This window comes from Euprymna scolopes, chromosome 9 (genome assembly GCF_053919585.1).
Source record: "Euprymna scolopes isolate OS-2025 chromosome 9, ASM5391958v1, whole genome shotgun sequence".
Classification (NCBI taxonomy): domain Eukaryota; kingdom Metazoa; phylum Mollusca; class Cephalopoda; order Sepiida; family Sepiolidae; genus Euprymna; species Euprymna scolopes.
In genome coordinates this window covers 105,967,047-105,990,374 of record NC_136490.1, presented here as the reverse complement: position 1 = coordinate 105,990,374, position 23,328 = coordinate 105,967,047, and the positions used below count along the sequence as shown (strand labels likewise).

Below are 23,328 nucleotides of genomic sequence, written 5' to 3'. Positions count from 1 at the left end.
CTTCTGGGGAGCCGTGCTTTAATATACTGTTTTGTTTTTAAATCCCCGAAACCATGTTTCATGGTAAAAAAAATGATAATCCTTTAAATTACAATTAATACTATAGTGAATTCGAGAGAGGAAATTGATGCAGTGATTGCAGGTTATTACATGACTTCATGAGTAAATAGTTTTCTAACAAATGATAAAAAATAAAAAAATTAAACAGTTTTTTATAGTTTTAAATGTAAAAAAAAAACTTCCAACAGTATATATGTGTGTGTCTACTTGTATAGATGTGTTCTTGTGTCTTCCTGATTTCACATATGCGCGAATATATGCATATATATGGGTATGCGTGTGTGTGTGTATTTTTGTTCTATATGACCATATACGCATCAGTTACTTTCAATGTAGGTAGAATCTTCTTACCTTAATTCTACAAATATAGGTTTAAATGCTTGTGATCAAACAGGAGAGAGAAAACTTTATGACATTTTTTTTTCCTCTTTTCAACCCATGACCTGGGAAAAAAGCCCTGCCAAGTCAAACCTCAATCGAGACCGCAAGAATTGACAAATTTGTTATTCAACGATTCGCTCTTACATAAAAGCCGTTTTCTTTTGCCTGAAATAAAAACTCCGCCGTGCGTGACGCGATCGATTCGAAATTTTCCAAATAGACCAATCAAAACTTGCTTTTTCCTGTGTGCTTTGATTCGTATTTCTAGTTAGACGCTCTGATCGAGATCTGTGTCGAAGCAGAACATCGACCATCTTCTGTCACCAAAAATATAATACGATTATACTATCGCATCATCCCATATTCTCTTCACCTATCTTCTCATAGCTTTCTCAGAGTCGAGCCAATATATATATATATATATATATATATATATATATATATATATATATATATATATGACTAGGATAATGGATATAGCATTCTGAAGAAATAAAGAGATTAAAAAGAACAAACAGAGCCACACGGTTATCAACGTTTCCTCTTTATTGTAAGACTTCTTCTGGATAGGAATTCTATCAATTAAAAGTCTTTCAACAAAGACGACCCTTGTGTAAAGATGAGACTTGGTTTGTTCTTTTTTTTTATAAGCATACATGCATATATATTTATGAATATATATATATATATAAACCGTTGTATGTTTATATATATACATTATAATTAGCATATAACAGTACATCTTTAACAAATTAAAACTTACTAAGACAATACACAACACTATTAAAAAGGGACAATTAAATATTCTTCAGAAATGAGAAGCGTTTAGCTTTGAAACGCTATGTCCTAAACAGGTTCTTTTTTTCTTCCATTATCTTTTACTTGTTATCATTATTCTTTTCTTTTATTTGTCTCTGAATAAACAATATAGGATCTGATGTTTGTCAGAGTAGGGCAGGAAAGTATATTTTTAGTTTGTTGTTTTTTTTTGTATCTAAATTGTATAAATTATGTGTTGATAGTTTTATGTGAAATGCAATGGATAAATTTTATAATTAAAAATTTAGATTTATATTTTGAAAAACGTATTTCATCATTTTGTTTATTTTAATATCATCAAATTCCATATGTTATTTCTTAATTTTTCTTGATAAAGAATTAAATATTACATACCTTTTTTTTCCCACTCGATTCGCAAGTAGTTATAATATTTTATATTATTAGCTCATAATAATTCCTTAGTATCAGTTTTGTTAATATAATAACAACCATTTATTTGATATTATATATATATATATGTATATATATGTATATATATGTATGTATATATGTATGTATATATATATATATATATATATATATATATATATATATATATATGTTTGTGCGTGTGAGTGTGGTCGTGTGTATAAGCATATACTGACTTTATATTGAGCCGATCTAGCTAGCCACAAGCGACCACATTTAAATCCGCCTTTCTTGGATATGGAAAACACTGCGGAGTACACAGGTTCTATTTGCTCTATGATCTGCAAATAAAGTGGATGTCTGAAGAACCGTTATATGAATGTCAACACTAGGGCAATACCGGTTAGCGTCCTTCAATCCCAGCTAAAGTGTGGCAGTAGACTGTGTAAGAGCAAGGCTGGTCTGAAGTGCCACCTTTGTGCCAACCGAAGATAGAACATATATCTTGATCACATCTCCACATGTATATATGTGTGTGTGTATAAATGTATATATGTAAATCAAATCAAATAATAAAAATGATAAAATGAATTAAATTGCATAATCAAAACAGAAGAATGTTTTAAAAAGTACCTGGAATTGGATAAGTCAACAATAATCAACAAAAGAAAATGGCCCTTTTGTCAGTAATGTAGATCATCATATCGACAAATTAATGTACTTAAATATTTATCACATTGTTTGAAAATATAATCTCTTTCTCTCTCTCTCTCTCTCTCTCTCTCTCTCTCTCTCTCTCTCTCTCTCTCTCTCTCTCTCTGAATCCATGTTTATATGTAATCCTAGCCCGATATTTCAAACTATCTACTCCTTTTTTAAAGGTTCTTAATGTTATTTTGAATATTTGAATAAATTTTTAAAAGAGTTTTCGTCTTATATATATATATATATATATATATATATATATATATATATCGGGCAAGTATTACAGATAAATATGAATTTCAAAAAATGCAATTCTGCTCATAAGATGAATGAGGTTTCAAAATAGACAATAAATTCTGTAGATGAATACATTTAAAATAAACACTAGAATATGAATTAAATCATATCTTCATACAAAGATTTTGACAGTAAGTAGAAGTTCATAAAGATTCATAATGATTATGAAATAAGAAACGATGCAAAAAAGTAGAAGTATTAAATACTATTAATAATCCAGAGGAACAGGAAATGTCCAGGGTAAGTTCATTCTTTGGGATGATCCATCGGATTACGGAGAAGTAAAATTCAAGTTTAAAAATATCAATTTTTTTTAATATAATGAAAACGACAATATGGTGATAAGAAATAGCAAAGCAATGTAAAAAGTTGAAATTAGGACTTAAGAATAACAATAAATATTGAAATGAAATGGGTCAATATATGAGTAAGGAAAAGTCTGATAAGAGAAAAATTACATGGTCATGGAAGAGATGATTATGTTTAAATAACAGTCATTGCTATCACTCAGACCAAACAATGTGCATCGAACCAATTAAAGTATCATGGAAACCTTAATTGCCATGGACCCAATGGCAATATCATTTCCTCCTTGCTCTACATATGATTTTCTACCAAATGCGATCAACCTAATATTGTGGGGATATACTGATTCAGACATGTGTTTTTAATATAAACATGATCGGGTTACGTTGCGCCAATATCTACAGGGCACAATCACTTCAAATATATGCATGGCAACATGAAAAGGTGTTGGAAATAATTATGGAATTGTTGAAAACAATGTAAGACAGAAAACTGCAATGTGTTACAGTAAGGGAGCCCATAATCCAGTTTCCCAAAAAGGGGTAATATACAGTGGGGAGGGAAACACTTCTAATGTGAAACTGCTGAGTGCAACCAATTTCTGGACAATTTTGTGGATCTCAAGACATTTCTTCAATTTCCAGTCCACATAATCCAAACAGAAAAGCGGCCAGACATTAAGACATGGACCATTTAAATGAAAAATGCCCTCGTTATAGAATTGAGAATTCCCGTGGAATCTCCCGTGGAATGAAAACCAGAAGGAGTCACACGACCTGACGAAAAAAAGCACGATATGAGACACTGCGTATAACTGCGTGACAAAGGTTGGAAAGTCCATGTAATTACTATTGAGGTTGATTATGAAGCATTTCTTAGACACTCAGACATTTCCTTTCTTAAAAAAAAATCATAGGACAAAATCTAAAATTTCGTCCAGCTGGATTTCGTTGAGAGCGAAAAGACTTGTACATAAACTCACGTTATGAATTCTCCTTGTTGATAAGATTTTTATAAGACTAGGCCTCGTGGAAAAAGCTGCGTAGAAGCATCAGGAGTGGCCGTACCGTCTTAAGCTACCGACACTCTGTAATCACCCTGGTTGCCGGTTGATGCGTCTAGGCATCGTATATGCTATCACATGTTGTATATAAAAAAAATGCGCGTGCGTGTGTGTGTATATATATATATAAATATATATATATATATATATATATATATATATATATATATATATACAATGGTATGTATAAATGTATATATGTATATAATTGTATATATATGTACGTATAAATAAATAAATAAATATATATATATATTAACATATATATATATATATATATATTAATATATATATATATATATATATATATATTATGGAATTTCCCAAAAAATTACTTATATATCTGTGTGTGTCTTTGTCTGTGTCTGTGCATATATGTGTGTATATGTATGTGTATATCTATGTATATATCTATGTGTATTTATATGCATATATATATATATATGCATGTATATATATATATATATATATATATATATATATATATATACATGCATATATATGCATATAAATACACGTTACTTCACTACTCGCACATAGAAAAGATATCCTACCAGTTTGGAAGAAAGAATAATTCTGTCGTTTTAAATTCAACGTGTCTTAATAATGGCTTGCTGCCAATATATATATATATATATATATATATATATATATATATATATATATATATATATATATATATATAGGGAATTTAGTTGGAAAGTCGATGGTATAGCTTCGAAATTATATTCAATATAGAAACGGCTGCGTATTTGTGCTGGTCTTACCCATATAAAATAATCTCATGCTGGTGTTATTTCCTTTGTGATACAATTCGTATTTCGCGTGATCTTTGATTTCTTCTGAGTATATTTATTTCATTTTATATTTTAACTGTATTTTGTATACCGTAATATTAAATATAAAACATGCCGATCGAGTCACCCATGTTGGCTATGAATCGCTGACGAACAATTCTGCTTACCGTGTCATATAGCAGTATGTGCATTTGGTGTAATTATTTCACGGTTTCTTTGTGAATGTGGTGACGTAAATTCTGACCTTATTCCGTTTTTTAGTGTAACATAGACAATGTTTATTTATCTACTATCATAGAATAAGTTTTCTCTCACACACATTGTGTGCTCTGCATGCGTAAATTAAACAATATTAATCAGAATAAAAAAGCTGATAAATCGGAAACAAGTGCTTTTCCAACCATATTTGGAGGGATTTTTTAATACTTATCCATATAACAACCTCAATTCAAAGGTCTGACATATATATATATATATATATATATATATATATATACATATATATATATATGTATCATTGAATAAATACATATATACATATACATATACATATATACATGCATATATGTATGTATATATATGATGGCAAAATAAATGTATACCTGAAGAAAGCTATCACGCAACATACACAGTCTCTCTCTCTCTCTCTTTCTAATATATATATATATATATATATATATATATATATATATATATATATATATATATAAAGAATATTGCGTGAAAGTTTTCTCCTGTCTACATTCATTTTGTAATCATATATATATATATATATATATATATATATATATATATATATATATATATATATATATATATGTGGACGGATTTTTTCAATTTCCCCAGAAAGTGCTCAACTTTTATAATTGTGTTTATTTGATAAAGCGCTGAAAATGATTATAAATCATAACTATAATAGTGTCTGTAGTCTTTTGATCATACTCTATTCCAATACAAGAATTAGTGAAGACAAGTAGTGTAGACAGCCTTGTGCTATTTCTTGAGTTAATATCACTTCATGAACGTGCACTATTGCTCGTTAAAGCCAGTGTCGGTTTGTCATAGCGAGATGACTTTTTGCGCTGAGATTGCTATGCTTTTTGGAATATTTAGTTATGTTATCTTGTAGAAAAACGTAAGCTTGTGCAGCTGTCTGCACGGAGAAACCTTATACACACGATGATATTAGGCTTCCAGTCGTCATTTAAGTTCTCTCCAGTAAGCATTAAATTTCTCGACAGAAGGCATGCAAGAGTCTTTCAGTGTACGTTCAAATCTCTCCAGAAGGCATTCAAGTCCTCTCTTATAGACATATGTGTGTGTTCTTAGATATAATAAAATAAAATAATGAATTAAACATTTTTGACGAGTACTATTATTATTATATATTTGATTTTGTTTATACTGAGAATATATTTTTCTTTTGGCAATTTATTATATATTTTTCTTATTATTTACAATTATTCAATACATTTATATAATATGTGTATATGATTAATACAATACGTTCAATTATTTTTTTAGGCTTTTTATACTTCTATTTCTAATTTCTGTAAACTGTACTTAATATAATTACTCAAGTAAATTAGAAGGTCTATTATGTGTATTTATTTTTATACTGCATACTTCTGAAATATAGCCTTAATATGGAACTATTTTAATAAATCTTAAAATGAATCAAAATTATTAAAAATCTATAATTATCGGTATTTTTTAGTAAGATTTGTTTTTTAATAATAAACTAGTACATTCATCTGACGAAAGGTACACTTAATTGTTCAAGGAGATCACATTCAACTATTTTCATATATCCCTACGATATATACAATGAACAGATAATGCTACTTAACCTCGTTTCTGCTATATTTATTCTCAATCAGATCAAAATAACTCGCATTAATTCTCTTCTGTAAAATAATTCTTAACTTTGTAGGATATTTATAAGTTGTTTTTCTAATATTTATATACTCGAATTCAGTTTAAATTAAAAAAAAATAATTTTAAATGGGATGTTTTGCCCAAATTATCCGCCCGAAAATCGCTTTGAAATATATTTATCAAACAAAATTTCTCAAATATCGAAGTTATCTACATTTTCATGCATTGTTTTTCTGTTTGCATTTTCAAATCGATTTTGCATTAATCTAAATGCATTTAATGAACACACTCACTAAACTCTTTAAGTGGCATCATATGATGCAAGTTTTTAATAGTCAGTTAATCAATTAAGGGATGCATGTTGCACATACACATATACAAACACATGCACATGTCGACGCTTACAGAAATTGAAATCTGTTAATGTGTTGCCCTGTTCATGAGATTTTATCAGGTTTGATAAATTATGGGAGATAATTGAAAAAAAAAACAATCGATTAACATGTTTTTTAAATCATAAACGCATATTCCAATGTCAATGAGATTGTAAATATAATATTGCGATATAGTCTTTCATAAAATATGATGTATATTTTTATCATTAAAATTAGAAACAAATTTATCAAACCCATATAAAACATATATATTAATTCGTAGCTAATAAATTTTCAAATTCACAGAATCTCTCATATTGGCTATTTATTTGTTACCCACGAAATAAAATGTGACATAAGGTCGGTTTAATGTGGGAGATAACCAGTTCCCTTCAAAAGGGGATTCTGCAAAAATAGTATAGAAGCGTTTCCCTCTCAATTGATTAAGGACAATTGTTTTGAGTGCAGACAACACACTCCATTGCTCAGTCCAATACAAGTACCGGATATAATTATCTCATACTGCATACAAGTATTTCTTCTTGCATTTAAAAAAAATCTTGATATATGAATGCAAAATAGATAATAATAATTTAGTGAGAGACAAGTTTTTTAGGAACAACGTGTAGTATATATTCACTTACTACACTGCCATGATATAATACTTCTTATCCCATATCTCTACAACGTCAATATTCGTCTAGATTTTTGCATTTTTAGGAGTGTGCATAAAAAGATTCTGAAATCTATTAAGCCTCACAGTACATAACCAGCCACAGACCGTCTCCCGTTCCGTCGAGTGTGCATCCCTTCGTTTGTTTTAAAAGTGCTTAATAGAATGCGGTCTGTAATATTTGCTGCTCTTGTGGCCATTTGAAAATTTACACCAGATCAATTCAATGAAATATGGTGCTCTCCAAATCCATGAGTCCTGTTTACTCTGATAATTATTTCACTGAACTGTTAGCATGTTAAGAATTCCCTTTCTGGTTCACGTTTACTTATTTGACCTTCGCGTCAAGATCAAAGTGTAGTATCTTTCTGATGTTGCATTTTATTCTTTGGTCTCGGCTTATGGAGGAGAAATCCTTCATGAGTGATTCATTTTTTATTTTTGTTAGTGACCAGAGTGCACTTTTTGGTGCGTATATTCCCCACCACATTTAAAAAGAAAACACCCGTCCGGCTGAAACTACTGTCAATAATTTTCCCCACTCTTTATCTGTGCCTAAATCCAAACGTAGATTCCATGAGCAAAGCTTCTTTCTTAGAACCGCACGCCAGTGGAACTCTCTGCCGCTTGCCTGTTTCCCACCTGACTACAACTTGGACGTCTTCAAGTCCGACATAAACAAACTCCTGACAAACCGCCCCCTTAAGTAAGACACTCTATCAAAACCCCCAATACTAATGATTACAACAATACTATCTCATTGATTACTGTACACGCAATAACCCTTATCCCTGAGTGGCCTTCGGGCCTTGATAAGTGCTGACCTCCATGTAAAAGAAAAGAAAACAGATTTTTCGTCTAACTCCGCCCTCTTAGGCAAGTAAATAATTATATCAACATCCGTAATTTAAATGCAACTAAGAACAGGTATATCGCAATTCCAACCCAGCTCTAAGAATAAAACCAGCCCCGTAAGGGGCAGTACCCCTTACATCTCCGTGTAATTGATAACATTAATTAAAGAAAAAAAATGACTACTTCATAATTTAAATCCACAGTCAGTGAAAAAAAACTTCAAAACAGGAGCAATCTTTACATTTTTTTCCTATTCAGAGTTTTGTTAATTTCTTTTGACCAACATTAAAAAACGAAAACCTTGGATATTTATACGGATCGGTTAAAATACATTATCCGAACTCTTCGTTACGATCCATCGTATCAGAAGTTACCACTTCAAGCTATTTCCTAACAAAATCACTCAATGATCTCACTTCATATTTCTTGATAGCTCAAACATTAAACAACGCGGTTGGAGTGTTCAATGTTTTGGTTTCGATTCTAACTGATGGCACCCAAGTTATGTTTTTCGAGAAGTCAATAAAATAGGATAAGATATCTCATCTTCGAAATGCCAATTTCGTATTTGTAGTCCCAGCTGCCAAGTTAGTCATCATGAATTAAAGGAGGCTTTTAAATTGCTGTAAATTTCTTGTTATCGTTATTTAAAAAAATAAAAATGTTAATTTTGTTTTCGTTGTAAAATGAAATCTAATTTTTAAGGTGTCAACGCGTCACGTTTCAGCGTTCATTTTTATTTTTCATGTGCTCCGTCGTTTTATTATTTTTGTTGTTATTCTTTTATTCAGTTTGATGCACAACGATTTTTTCTCTTTTTTTTTATTCTGTTTTCAAGTTTCAATATTTCATTTAATTCCCCCAATGTTCATTTCATTCTTGCCACCACTTTTTATCTTTCTTTCTCACCAACCAGAAAAAAACTCTTCATTTTCGAGCACATACACGCACAAAGATGCGAAGATAAAAAAAAAATCTTCTTCTCCGTCTTCTACTACTTCTATTTTTGTATTCTGTTTTCCATTCTTTTTCTTTTTTTTTTCTTTTTTACTTTTCCCTCTCTATTCGACAATAATTCATACTAAACTGTCAACACTGGACCCATTGCAAGGACACATATTTAAATATTTATTCTCCTGTTTATTTATGGTGGTTTACTTCTTGCCCGCTCCGAAATAAAAAATGAGAAAAGGGAGCGCAGACAAAGACAGCCCCGCCTCGAATCATTAATCCCGGCCCCACCCTGCAAGCAGCTCGATGTGACCCATCGCAGAAGAAAGAGCTGACATTGACACCTTGACAGACAAAAAAAAATGAGCAAATGGCAAGGCAAACTTACTTTTCACCTGTCGTTCTATTCAGAAAGCAATACGCATCCTTATTGGTCGACAAGAAGACAGGGATGATGACAAACCAGAAAATGGCGGAGCTCGGGTTGGGATTAGCTGAGATCTGAATGAAAAAGAAAATGTTCGAAGAAAAACACTACATATATATTAAATTTCAATATATCACAGAAAAATATTCTTATTTATTGTACAAATATTTCGTTTTGTTCTGAAGATTAATTTTCGGGCATTTATCATTTAAATATATATACATCGTTGATATAGCCAGCACATCCAGCGCGTATGTGGTGTCATGTAGAGGTTTAATTCTTACACAATCTATACATTAAATGAATCAATAATTTGGTAATAACGCATCGAATGTGTTTTAAGTCATCTATTATGTCAAGTTTTTTCGGTGTGAACCTGCGATTTACATACCCACAAAGTAAGGAATGTAATTGGCGTTGATCATACGAAAGAGGTGGGTTGCCTATTTCAAGAAATTATTCGTTCATCAAATAATTCTCTCAGTAAATTGATCAAATTATTTCTAATTTGCAAACACTGTCCAAGGGTCATAATGTATTTCTAAACCAAGGTGAACTAAAAATAGTGGATGGTTATCAATCAAATATGCAATTAAATAAAATAAAGTCATTGCATCAAAAAGAGCCCTACGTATTATATTCTCACGAAAAGAAAACACGGTATATACTCTGTAACTTAATTGTCATATATATTTTCATAGCCTACTTCCTTGCCCGACCTATGTATTTAGTACTGCTGAATTAAATGCGGAAAAAGTTACGCATAAATTATATATTCGTATAATAATTTATGTGATTAAATGAAGTATATATATATATATATATATATATATATATATATATATATATATATATATATATATATATATATATAAGGGTGGGACGATAAAAGTGACGCCTTAAGAAAACACCACTACAGCTTTATTTAAAAATCTTTATCAAAAAAATCAAATCTATTACAAGAATTATGTTGTAGAGCTGTCATCTATTAAATGCAGCCCTCTCCAGACTCACTCAACACGTCGATACTGGTCTGGAACTGGGAGCATGCTTTTTCCACATGAGCTGATGGGAGCTCGGTGAATATTCGGCGGATGGTTGCGATCAGGCTTAATTAAGAGTGGTGTGTGATTGTGTTGGTGACGTTCCCGACGCGTGACCAATCAAAGAAAGTCCAGCGGATTAAAGTCGGGTGAGCAGGAGGGCAGTGAGAGAAAATCGTATCACTCTTGATGACAAATCAAGGGTTCCTTGGACTTCTGGTCCGGCGCCGCGTCCTGCTGTCATACTTAAGGTGTGCTAGCGGTCACCTGATTGCACAAGGGAATCGCAACATGTTGATGTTTTTTTTCAAGCCGACTTAAGAGATATGAAGTGGCATGATCTGGTGCTCACTGAGAAGCATACTACTAGCATAACCCTGTCCTAAATTCTTGTTTTTATCACCCTGCACCCGTCCCTGTTATTCATGGCTATTCAACGATACATTTTGAGGGTGCTGGCAATGACCCTGTTGTTATAACTACGCTAGTTATATTGCATGAGTTTTACAGCAGTGCACCTCAGGTCTTGCTCGTTGAACATTGTGTTACTTTCAGACATTGTAACATGCACCTATCGCTCTAAGGATTTATACACAACTAACCAATTAATGATAGTCTGCATCATTAAAAGAAAACCGGTTTTCATCGAATGAAAATGGAATCATGTACTCTTTTCTGAGGTGACAATTTTATCGATTTACTCTTTCTCTCTCTTTCTCTCTCTCTTTCTCTCTCTCTCTTTTTTTTCTCTCTCTCTCTTTCTCTCTCTCTCTCTTTTTCTCTCTCTCTCTCTCTATATATATATATAATCTCAAGAAACTTAGAGTAAAATAAATGTAAAAGTACAAATAACGAATGCAGGTCAAATTCCCAACAACAAATTAACCTACGGTAGTCTTAGAACTTGCATATATCGATCTCTCTCTCCCTCTCTCTCTCTCTCTCTCTCTCTCTATATATATATATATATATATATATATATATATATATATATCTTTGATATATATATTTAATAGTACAAAGCCTATACAGCACTTTGAAAATAATATACAGAAACACTAGACACCCTTTTCACCAAAACACTCATCAGGAATTAATCGTTTGTATCACCCGACGTAAAGACGAATTAAATCGTAAGGCAACAGAAAATACTGAGAGATATACAAAAAAAAGGAGGAAAAGGCGATTGGAAATCGTGTAAAATATAATAATATAATATATATATATATATATATATATATATATATATATATATATATACAATTGAGATAGAAGCAGTATGAGAACGAATGAGATATATCTCTGAGCATTTCTAATGATTTAACGATGTTTTTTTTTATTTTGTCGGCAAAGCGACGGCTTGCGTGAAAGAACTGAGACAGACTCCAAAATCTTTAAATGGTTTTGTGAGTCAGCCAGGTGCAATATTCTGAAACAATTTATTTTATAAAAGCATTTGCAGAAGCTGAATTTTCAATTAGATATTGGCCGATCGCAGATTCCAAAGCAGACAGAGGGCGAAAACAACGTGGCTTGCCTAGTCTAATTTATTTATTAATATCGGAGGGAGCGGATTTGTCCAGTTAAATGACATTTATTTTTTCTGTTCCGGACTAATTAACTATGCTTTAGCTCTATTGTTTTGATTCTATGTTAGTTTCGTATCTGGAATTTGTTTTGTCTATTTGCAGACATTTCGGCATACTTATTTGTATAATTTCAAAAAGCGGTTGTTGTTTAAATTTATTCAATAAGGAGAATAGGAGCAATGTTAATATTTATTCAATGCAATCTCATTTTTCATTTTAAATTTTAGAATTATTTTTTAACGTAAAATATGCTACATTAAATCCACACGGATTTCGTATTTATTATTATAGAGCAAATTATATATATATATATATATATATATATATATATATATATATATATATATAAACATATATATATATATATATAATTTTCTCTCTCTCTCTTTCGTTCTCTCTCTCTCTCTCTCTCTCTATATATATATATATATGATGTATATATGTATATGTATATATGTATGTGTATGTATATGTATGTAGGTATACGTATACACACACACCCACACACACACACACACACACACACACACATATATATATATATATATATATATATATATATATATATATATATATATATATAAGAAGGGAGGGAGAGAAAGAGAAAGAAAAGGGGACAGAAAGAGTACTGATTTGAAAAGTAAAAAAACAACAAAGCAATAGATGTCATCAGTTAGAATCGAAACTCCCCGCCTGTTCCCTACCATTTGAGCTATCGACACATACGTAAGAAAGAGTAATAATTCAATCACTTCAATGCGAGAAAAGTATAACAATTATGTCCGAAATTAAAAATGACAAGTTTACATTTCAACTGGCCAACATATTTCTGTACGTGTCGTTTATGCATCCTAACAAAGATTTGTTTCTCGTTTGAAGCCATCCTTGGTGTATGATTACTACTTCCTGTTAATTTCAGTGTTGTGTGACAAGTAGTACGAGAGTTTATTGCGAAAATAGTTTTTGTCATGCGCACGCACATACAACTCTCTACTGTGTTTATTTATATATTATTAAATACTCACTAGTAGTATTCACACAAGCCGTCATCAAGGATTTCTCTTTGAGAACAATTTGTGATGTTACATGGATTCCGAGGGGAAACACGTCCCCCTAGACAACCAGGAGATTCAACCCCTTTCGATAACCCCTGCAAAAGAATTTACGTTATCGCAACAGCCGTTTACCATTGATTTCTCGATGGCGACGACCATTGGCCTTTACTTGAATTTGGGTGGCAATAAACCTCCTTAAGGTTCCAATTCTCTTTGCACTCAGCCAGTGGAGGTTTGGCTATGCTTTCTCCATTCACTCTTTCCATTTACCTTGACCCTCTTTATTAGTTGACATGATGCCAGTTTATGGTGACACTCACAAAAAAGGTAGGGTTGGTATCTTACAATTACACAGTCTTAATTTTCATAATTCCATTTTATGCTCCAGTATGTGCGTATAGTTTATGTGTGGTGTCAGTCTCCACATTGAAGTGTTTGCCTTAATATTTCTGCAGTTTTAATTATTGAAATCCGTTGTACCTTCTCGGTCATCCTTCTGATTCCAATATCACCCATTCTTTTTTTCGAAATCATTCGATATTGACCCTAGCGCTTATTATAATAATAACATTAATAATAATAATAATAATAATAATAATAATCATAATAATCATAGATATTATCAGTATTATTGTGGTTGTTGTTGATGCTGCTGTTGTTGTTGTTGTTGTTTTTGTTCCAAAAATGCCCCTATGTAATGAGCACTATTGAAATAAATACTATAATAACTTTTAAGTAGATACTTCATTTCTAAATTTAAATGATTTTGATACATAAACTTCGGTTAATCGATCTCATCTTAGTTTACATATTCACGACAATTCATCACGTAATCTTGTTGTCAATTTTGTGTTCAAACAAAATTAATAAAAAACACAGGCTCTAATAGTAACACACTATAGTGTGTTGACTTATTTAACTTATACCTTTCTTTAATTCCCATGCAAGGTTAAACCTAATTATTTTATTCAACTGTAATACGAGGATAAAACCAAAATCTGTAGTCAATTCTTATACAAGACTAAAATTAAACAAAAAATGCAATTCGTATACAAGGCTAAAACTCTTAAAAACTCCAATTCTTATACAAGGCTAAAACTAAAAAAATCCAATTCTTATACAAGGCTTAAACTAAAAAAAAAATCCAATTCGTAGAAAAGGCTAAAACTAAAACAAAATCCAATTCGCATATAAGGCTAAAACTAAAAAAAAAATCCAATTCGTAGAAAAGGCTAAAACTAAAAAAAAAATCCAATTCTTATACAAGGCTTAAACTAAAAAAAAATCCAATTCGTAGAAAAGGCTAAAACTAAAAAAAAATCCAATTCGCATAAAAGGCTAAAACTAAAAACAAAATCCAATTCGTAGAAAAGGCTAAAACTAAAAACAAAATCCAATTCGTAGAAAAGGCTAAAACTAAAAAAAAATCCAATTCGCATAAAAGGCTAAAACTAAAAACAAAATCCAATTCGTAGAAAAGGCTAAAACTAAAAAAAAAATCCAATTCGCATAAAAGGCTAAAACTAAAAAAAAAATCCAATTCGTAGAAAAGGCTAAAACTAAAAAAAAATCCAATTCGCATAAAAGGCTAAAACTAAAAACAAAATCCAATTCGTATACAAGGCTAAAACTAAAAAAAAAATCCAATTCGTATACAAGGCTAAAACTAAAAAAAAAAATCCAATTCGCATATAAGGCTAAAACTAAAAAAAAAAATCCAATTCGTAGAAAAGGCTAAAACTAAAAAAAAAATCCAATTCGTATACAAGCCTAAAACTAAAAAAAAAAATCCAATTATGATAAAAGGTTAAAACAAAAAAAATCCAATTGTATACAATGCTAAAACTTAAAAAAATCCAATTCGTATACAAGGCTAAAACTAAAAAAAAAAATCCAATTCTTATACAAGGCTAAAACTAAAAAAAAAATCCAATTCGTATACAAGGCTAAAACTAAAAAAAAAAACAATTCGTATACAAGGCTAAAACTAAAAAAAAAATCCAATTCGTATACAAGGCTGAAACTAAAAAAAAAAATCCAATTCGTATACAAGGCTAAAACTAAAAAAAAATCCAATTCGTATACAATGCTAAAACAAAAAAATTTAATCAATTCGTATACAAGGCTAGAACTATTTACTAATAAACATTATCGACACTCCCAGCCACTACTTGTAATTTAAGATTTGATTACAAAGACAGTTTCATTTTGACTTTTATTCATTGCTTTATATTGAATTGGCATGCGGGTTGTATACATAGTGTCGCTCCTTTATTTTTACTGACACATCAATCTATATGAGAATAATGAGCATTTTTTTTAAACCGGATCAATAGGCAAAGGTTTTTCATTTCGTTTGACCAAACTTGTTTGAATTCATGTATAATGAATAATAATAAACGAGACTGATTCGACAAGTTTTCTGCGATCTTCTTGTTTATATATTCTTCAGAAATATTTCAATATATGCTTAGCCGATCTGATATATTTGAATAAAAATCCAATTCGCTTGGTCTTATTCAACTGAAGATGTATTTAAATACATTACACAATTCATGAATATATTAAAACATTTCTGAAGATTAGGTAAAAGGTTATGAGGCAAGAAAATCTTCAGAGTAGTAAAATGTATTATTATTTATTATTTTTAAAAGCAAAATACAGGTCGAGTTACTTATCCAGTATATCAGTAAATCAGCCCTTATACAAGACAACATCATTATCACAGATCAGATACTACACTACATCCACAAAGGAGATTAAATACCCGCAAGGATTGTACAGTAAGGAAATAACATATAATTTATTGTTACTTCCAAATCACTAAGGATTATTTAGATAGTTTTATGACAACAGCATAGATAGTTCTTCAGCCAAAGCTTAGAGTACTGTCCTCAGGAATAAAGTTAATACCCACTGTAAGGGTGCCTGCGCGTGAAATTTGTGTGGCAAGAGTCGCGCAATCTCCAACCACGCCTCTCCTGAGTCAACATTGTTGCACACCTGTGGCAAGTTGAGGTACAAGACGACTGGAAACAATGCCGAGATAAGCGGAGAGCACATACAGCGCCTAGAATTCCCAAATGGTCACCCATCTGGTATTAGCCAGGCTCAACGTTGCTTAACTCCGGTGATCTGACAAGAACCGGTGTGTCAACGTTATTATGCCGTACATAATATATGCCCTCAGGAATAGTCGCATAATAAGTAACCATAATAAATACAATAGGAGTCGTAAACTCTTCGGAACGACACAGCATGAAACAATAGGAATGTAGCACTGTTTTCAATCTAAATCAGATCCACAACGTCTTTCAAGTTTCTTTCCATTGCAATCAAAACTATCTTGAGTGCTTGCTTCCAGTTGATTTTTCATCTTTTTCTTCATCTTTTCTCATCAGCCGTCCGTTTGGATCACCCGGCTTCAAATTCTCTCAGGACCAATTTTGAGGTATGCTTGAGCCATTCTAGACACTGTTTACAGATGATTGACGATGCTACCTGTTAACTAAGGAGTTTTCTGACTCCTTGTTAGGTGTTTGATCACTTCCTTTCAGCCGTCGAATATCCTAAACAGACCCTAATTAAAGCAATACACATCAATCGCAAAAAGTAAAACAAAAAGTAATTTATCGGAGAATAGAATCGTTATTGCAGAACAGGGTTGTCGCTGAATGGACATTTAGTTACAGAAATAATAACATATTCCTGTCCGTTCGTTTGTTTGCTTATTTGTTTGGTCAAAATAATATCATGGATTACGTCATATGAGTGTGCCTAATATATATATATATATATATATATATGTATGTATATATATATATATATATATATATATATATGCATGTTAAATGTCATATATGTTAGACTTAAAACCACAACAGATAACGTCATACATGGCGTCATATACTTGAGGCCAAAATTAATGAAAAGATTCCCCTGACAGAGGTGGATAGTTCGTTAGTCTATTATAAGAAATCCGTATACTTGGATATTTATTTGTTTGATCCCAATGGCGTCATAGCATATAATATGCATATATATATATATATATATATATATATATATATATATATATATATATATATATATATATATGTATATATATTACATATATATATATATATATATATATATATACATATATATTTATTTATGTTATATATGTGGGTGTGGGTGTGGGTGTGTGTTACCATATCATCTATAAAGTCCTATCAAATGTTCACACATGACGTCATAGTAGATAACGTCGTGTATGATATCAAGTATTACGTCCTGTAAGGTGGTGAAAAATCAAAGTAGATCCTATGGTCAACGATTGGTAGCCTGCTAGTTGTTAGTGAATACATTAGTTCTTAATGGTATAATTTACTTAATATCGCTTTGATATAAATGTTAAAATACCGTACTTGTATCGAGAACCATATCATTAACTATTGTGTGATGACATATGATAGGACTTCATAAAAGCACCCAGATAGCAACTCTCTATGAATAGTATATGTAAAGCAAAATTAATAAAAATATTAAATAAATATTGGCTTCAGATATACTAATAACACATGTTCATGAGTAATATATAAGTTATCATAAAAGCATATACTGAGTTCCGTATAAGTCCGTGTATATCAGTTTAGTTTATTAAATGATTTATAAATGTTTATTTTCGAGTGTTATGTTATTATCTATTATTTATGAAAACTGTTTACCTAATGTTAATTTTAGTAGAGAAATTCATTTTCACATAGATCTTATTTTAGTCGTGAGAAAAATTACATATGATTTTTTTCTAAAGGGTTACACTTCTTAAAACAACAACTTTCTAAATAAATTACTAAATATACTTCTGTTCTCCTTTTTTATTGCTAGCAATTTAAAAATTAAATTAACGCCATTACATATTCGATCAGGTGATACAAAAAAAAAACGATGACCAATCTCTTTAGATGGTGAGTCACGAGAAACGTATGTTTTCAGGACGCTCATTGAGTAAGGGATTTATTTATGTACATTATAAAATTTCGTTTTACTAAAAATATCAGTTTCTCCTGACTCACTGCACACACACACACACACACACACACACACACACACACACACACACACACACACACACACACACACACACACACACATATATATATATATATAATGTGCGGGTGTATATATATATATACATATATATATATATATATTTATGTATATGTGTATATATATTGTATATATCTGTATATATATGTACATATATGCATATATATATATATATATATATATATATGAATATACATGTATGTATGCATGTATAATATATATATATATATATATATATATATATATATATATATATATATATATATATATATATATTCATTTAATTGTAAACCACTATCCTCATGACTATTGAGGAATTCTACAGTTTTTAAACGCTACTCTCAATTAAAAATTAACAAACACCGAGATGCATGACTGCTCATTTTACGTGTTGAATTTGTTTTTTTATAATTATTCAGCGTTTGGATTCATTTAATTGTAAACATTATTAGTATAGTCACGATTATTGAGGAATTCCACTGTTTATAAACGCTTCTCTCAATTCAAACTATAACAAACACCGGTATTCATAACTGCTTTTTTTAAGTGTTGCATGTGTTGGATTTGTTTTATATTATTATTTATCGTTTGGATTCATTTAATTGCAATCATCATCATTATCGTCATGACTATAAAATTATTTTACCGTTTGTAAAAGCTTCTCTTAATACAAAAATTAACAAACACCGATATTCATGACTCCCTGTTTTACGTGCTGCATGTGATTGATTTATTTTTAATTACTCACTGTTGGGGCTCTGATGAACAGTGAGTGTTCTGCGCCAAATAAGTGGTCCCCCACTGCCTTATTTTCAAATTTATTTTTAACTCAAGGCTAAGGGTGAGGTAACCGTGTCAGAAACCTTCAGATGGGCTTAGGCCTGTCTGTGTAGGTATGCATGCCCCACAGGCATGTAGAGTATGTTATGATGGCCAGCAACCTAAGTCCTTGACATGGATCGAATGTTGTTGCTGTGGAGAGGGCTCCAGCAAACCATGGTCGATGCAACCATCTCTAGCAGAAGCACATCTCTGATTTAAAAAATATATAAGACGGAAGACCAGTATCCGCATTAAACTGGTCTGCAGTTTGACTTGTTGCTGGCTATGTTGCTCTTGCCTGTTGCTGGATATAAAAGTTTTGCACAGAGAGAGAGAGAGAGAGAGAGAGAGAGAAAGAGAGAGATTAACTGTCGTACAAAGCTAAATCGCTGTAATAATATCTTTGTACACATACTCTCTCAAATATTTGTCTAAAAAAAGAAAAAAAAGTCTTTTGGCGATGGAAAATTGTGACGCGAGTTGGCCTGTGGGGCTGGAACAATGTAATAACTGATCAGCACACAGCTGACAAAAAGCCTAGCCTAACATTACTTTACACAGCAATACTTAGACAGTTGTTTGCTTGGCGGGTTTTTTTTGGTGATTGTGCAGCCTTTTAAGGAAAGCACTGCTCACCAAATAATTTGGTAGGGAACAAGGGAGCCTTTGATCTGCTTGTCAGCTACCTGCCGTTGATGGATGTCCATATTAACAGAAACGGAAGACATTATGCTAAACGACTCCCACTCAAACTTTGTTGCTGGAATTTGAGAACATTTATTGACAATGGTTAAAGACTAGAACGGAAGACTGCAATGTTGGCTAAAGAATTGCAAAGATACAATATAGACATTGTTGCACTCTATGAGACACGTATCGCAAGTGAGAATCAACTGGTTGAGCGTCAGTCGGGCTACACTATCTTCTGGTCTGGTAGATATTAAAAGGAGAGGCATGAGGCTGGTGTTGGCTCTGCAGTTAAGAATTCCTTAATTGACAAGATCGAACAGCCAGTGGGCAGAAATGACTGTACAATGAAATTGAGAATCCCCCTTTCTGTTGGATGTTTCATGGTTGTTCTTCCTGTCTATGTGCCGACTCTTACTTCGTTTGAAGACGATATTACTTCCTTTTATCATATGCTTAGATCTGTTATCACCCGTGTGCTAAGTGATGAGTGTTTAGTGGTTCTTGTTGGCTTCACTGCACAGGGTGGACCAATGAGACTTGGTTTCCGTTGGTTCCATATGAGTCAATTCATATATTATGCTGCTCCTCCATCTCTGCAGTGAACTAGATCTTGTTTACACGAACGCTTTCTTCCATGAGAAAAAAACAAGGAGACCTGGTTCCATCCCCAGTCTACACATGGCCATTTTCTTGATTACATACTGTGTAGACATGGTGATCTTGGAATTTTTTTCAAAGTTAGAGTAATGCGTGTTTCCGACTGTGGTACTGCTCATTTAATGGTCAGAGTTAAACTTAAAATTACAGCCTGCAAAAAACCGTTTCAATGGAGTCAAAGTGCCTATGCAAATTGAAGGATCCACTCCTACGAAGCTCCTTGAAATCTGCTTTCAACAACATGGTGGATTTCTCAGATCGTGATTGGGAGACAGTAAGAGATACAATATATCAAAAGTGTGTTGAAACTCTTGGGTTCAAGGTTTCCAGACATCGAGATTTGTTTGCTGATAATTGCAATCAAATTAACCTTAAAATTGATAGAAAGCGGAACGCTAATTTGAAACTTCTTAACTCTTATACTCTGTACAATCCAGCTTTTGCTGCCCACTTCTCTTCTGTGCGCAGTGAGGTTCAGTGTTGTGTGTGCCAAATAATAATAATAATAAAAATTAATGCTGTTACCTCCTCAGGGGGATACAGACTACCTACGACCATAGTGATGCCAATACATTTTACACATTGCCTCATGGTCCGAAATCCTCTTCAACTACATCACTCCTGGCGAATGATTGGAAAAACTTGCTGAAAACCTCTGATGAAATTATGCATCGATAACATGAACACTTTTTCACAACCAATCTAATGTTGATGTTGTTGCAATAAAAAGTATCCACTCTTGTGGAAAGAGTTAACTGCATTAAACAGATAAACTCGGACAAAGCCCCTGAGCTGGATGGCACCTCTATTGAGCTGCTGAAACATGGAGATGTCAATGTACAGTGTGTGGTACACTCTTTGATAATATCAGTATAGATGTGCGTCCCGGTTGCCCAAGATTCAGTAGATGCCATCCTGATTATGTTGTACAAAGAAAGGGTACAAGGTCTGATTGTGGTAATTATCGAGATATCTTTCTGCTGAGTGTGACCGGAAAGGTATTTGTACGGCTTTTGCTAAACCGATTGGAAAAATATATATGTCCTGATATCCTTCCGACATCCCACTCTGGTTTTAAAGGTGGACGAGAAACCGTGGATATGGTGGTTTCTGCTAGACAGCTTTTGGAAAAAGGCATTGAGCAGCCTATGCCTCTTTGCCAGGTGTTTGTAGAATTAACCAAGGTGTTTGACACAGTCAACCTTGAGGCTTTCTGGAACATGTTGGAAAAAATTTGACTGTACATCTCCTTTTACGGAAAAATTCAATCAACTTCATCATAGTATGAAAGGTCGCATCAACTTCAATGGTCAGCTTTCGGAAGAATTCCCCATTGATAATGGCGTGATGCAGGGTGATATAGCTGCTCCAACATTGTTTTCGCTCTATCTGACTGCTGTGCTCTGTTATGGTTTCCACGATTGTGATATGGGTGTTTATATTAGATTCCGAACGACTGGAACGGTGTTCAACCTCCAAAGCTTTTAAGCCAAAACACTTGTTAGTGATAGACTTGTTAGGGAACTGTTGTATGCTGATGATGCTGGTAACACCCTCCACAGTAGATATACAACTAGTCATGTATCTCTTTACAAATGCTTGTACCTGCTTCGAACTGACAGTTAGCATTAAGAAAACTAAAGGCATGTATATTTCCCTTGATGAGTTTGCAATTACAGGATACTCTAACTTAACTTCTAAATCTGACCCCCAAGATCGCCATGGGCATGGAATATGTGCCTATATTAAAGATAGCTTTCCATGTGGGAGGGACATCTCCAGGGAAGATCCTAACTTACCTTATATGTGCTTCCGGGTTGCTTTAGCTCACACTACTGCATTTATATTTACTCTCTATCGCCCCCACAACAGCGGAGTTACTATCTTTCAAAGCATATCTGAGAAAATTGACCAAGTCCTTTCTACTTATCCTTCAGCTAACATTCACGTATGTGGAGACTTCAATGTTCACAACGTCGAATGGTTGACCCACTCAAACAAGACCGATGATGAGGGGAGGTTCTGTCATGATTTCTCCATTGCCTATGACCTCACTCAGATTGTTCAGGAACCTACCCGTGTGCCCGATAATGACGGCCAGTATGCGAGCCTACTAGACCTTTTTCTCACAACTTGCCCTGAACTATGTTCAGTTTCTGTTCTGTCGCCTCTTGGATCTTCCGACCACTCTGTTGTATCAATTAAGATAAAAATGAAATGTAATAAGTCCCCAGACGTACCTCTTCATCGTACAGTATATCGATACACTAAGGCTGACTGGGATAGCTTCCGTACATTTATATCTGATCTACCTCTGCATTCCATGTTTAAAAAGGATGTGTCCTCTATAGTATTAGACCTAACTGAATGGTTAATTGTAGGTATTGACCATTTCATACCCTCTAAAAAATTTCAGCAAAAACCTA

General features: G+C 32.4%; 1 protein-coding gene and 1 long non-coding RNA gene across 2 annotated transcripts in view; one reads left to right on the top strand and one right to left on the bottom strand.

Moving 5' to 3' along the window:
- The window catches only part of LOC145284798 (uncharacterized), a 989,395-nt gene that overhangs the window by 393,096 nt on the left and 572,971 nt on the right, over positions 1-23,328 (top strand). The gene's annotated exons all lie outside the window — the stretch shown is intronic.
- LOC145284799 (uncharacterized) overlaps positions 1-23,328 on the bottom strand; it is a 289,096-nt gene that overhangs the window by 125,838 nt on the left and 139,930 nt on the right. Inside the window, exon 2 of the long non-coding RNA XR_013868884.1 lies at positions 9,917-10,029. This is a non-coding gene — a long non-coding RNA (uncharacterized LOC145284799). The remainder of the gene's footprint in view (positions 1-9,916; positions 10,030-23,328) is intronic.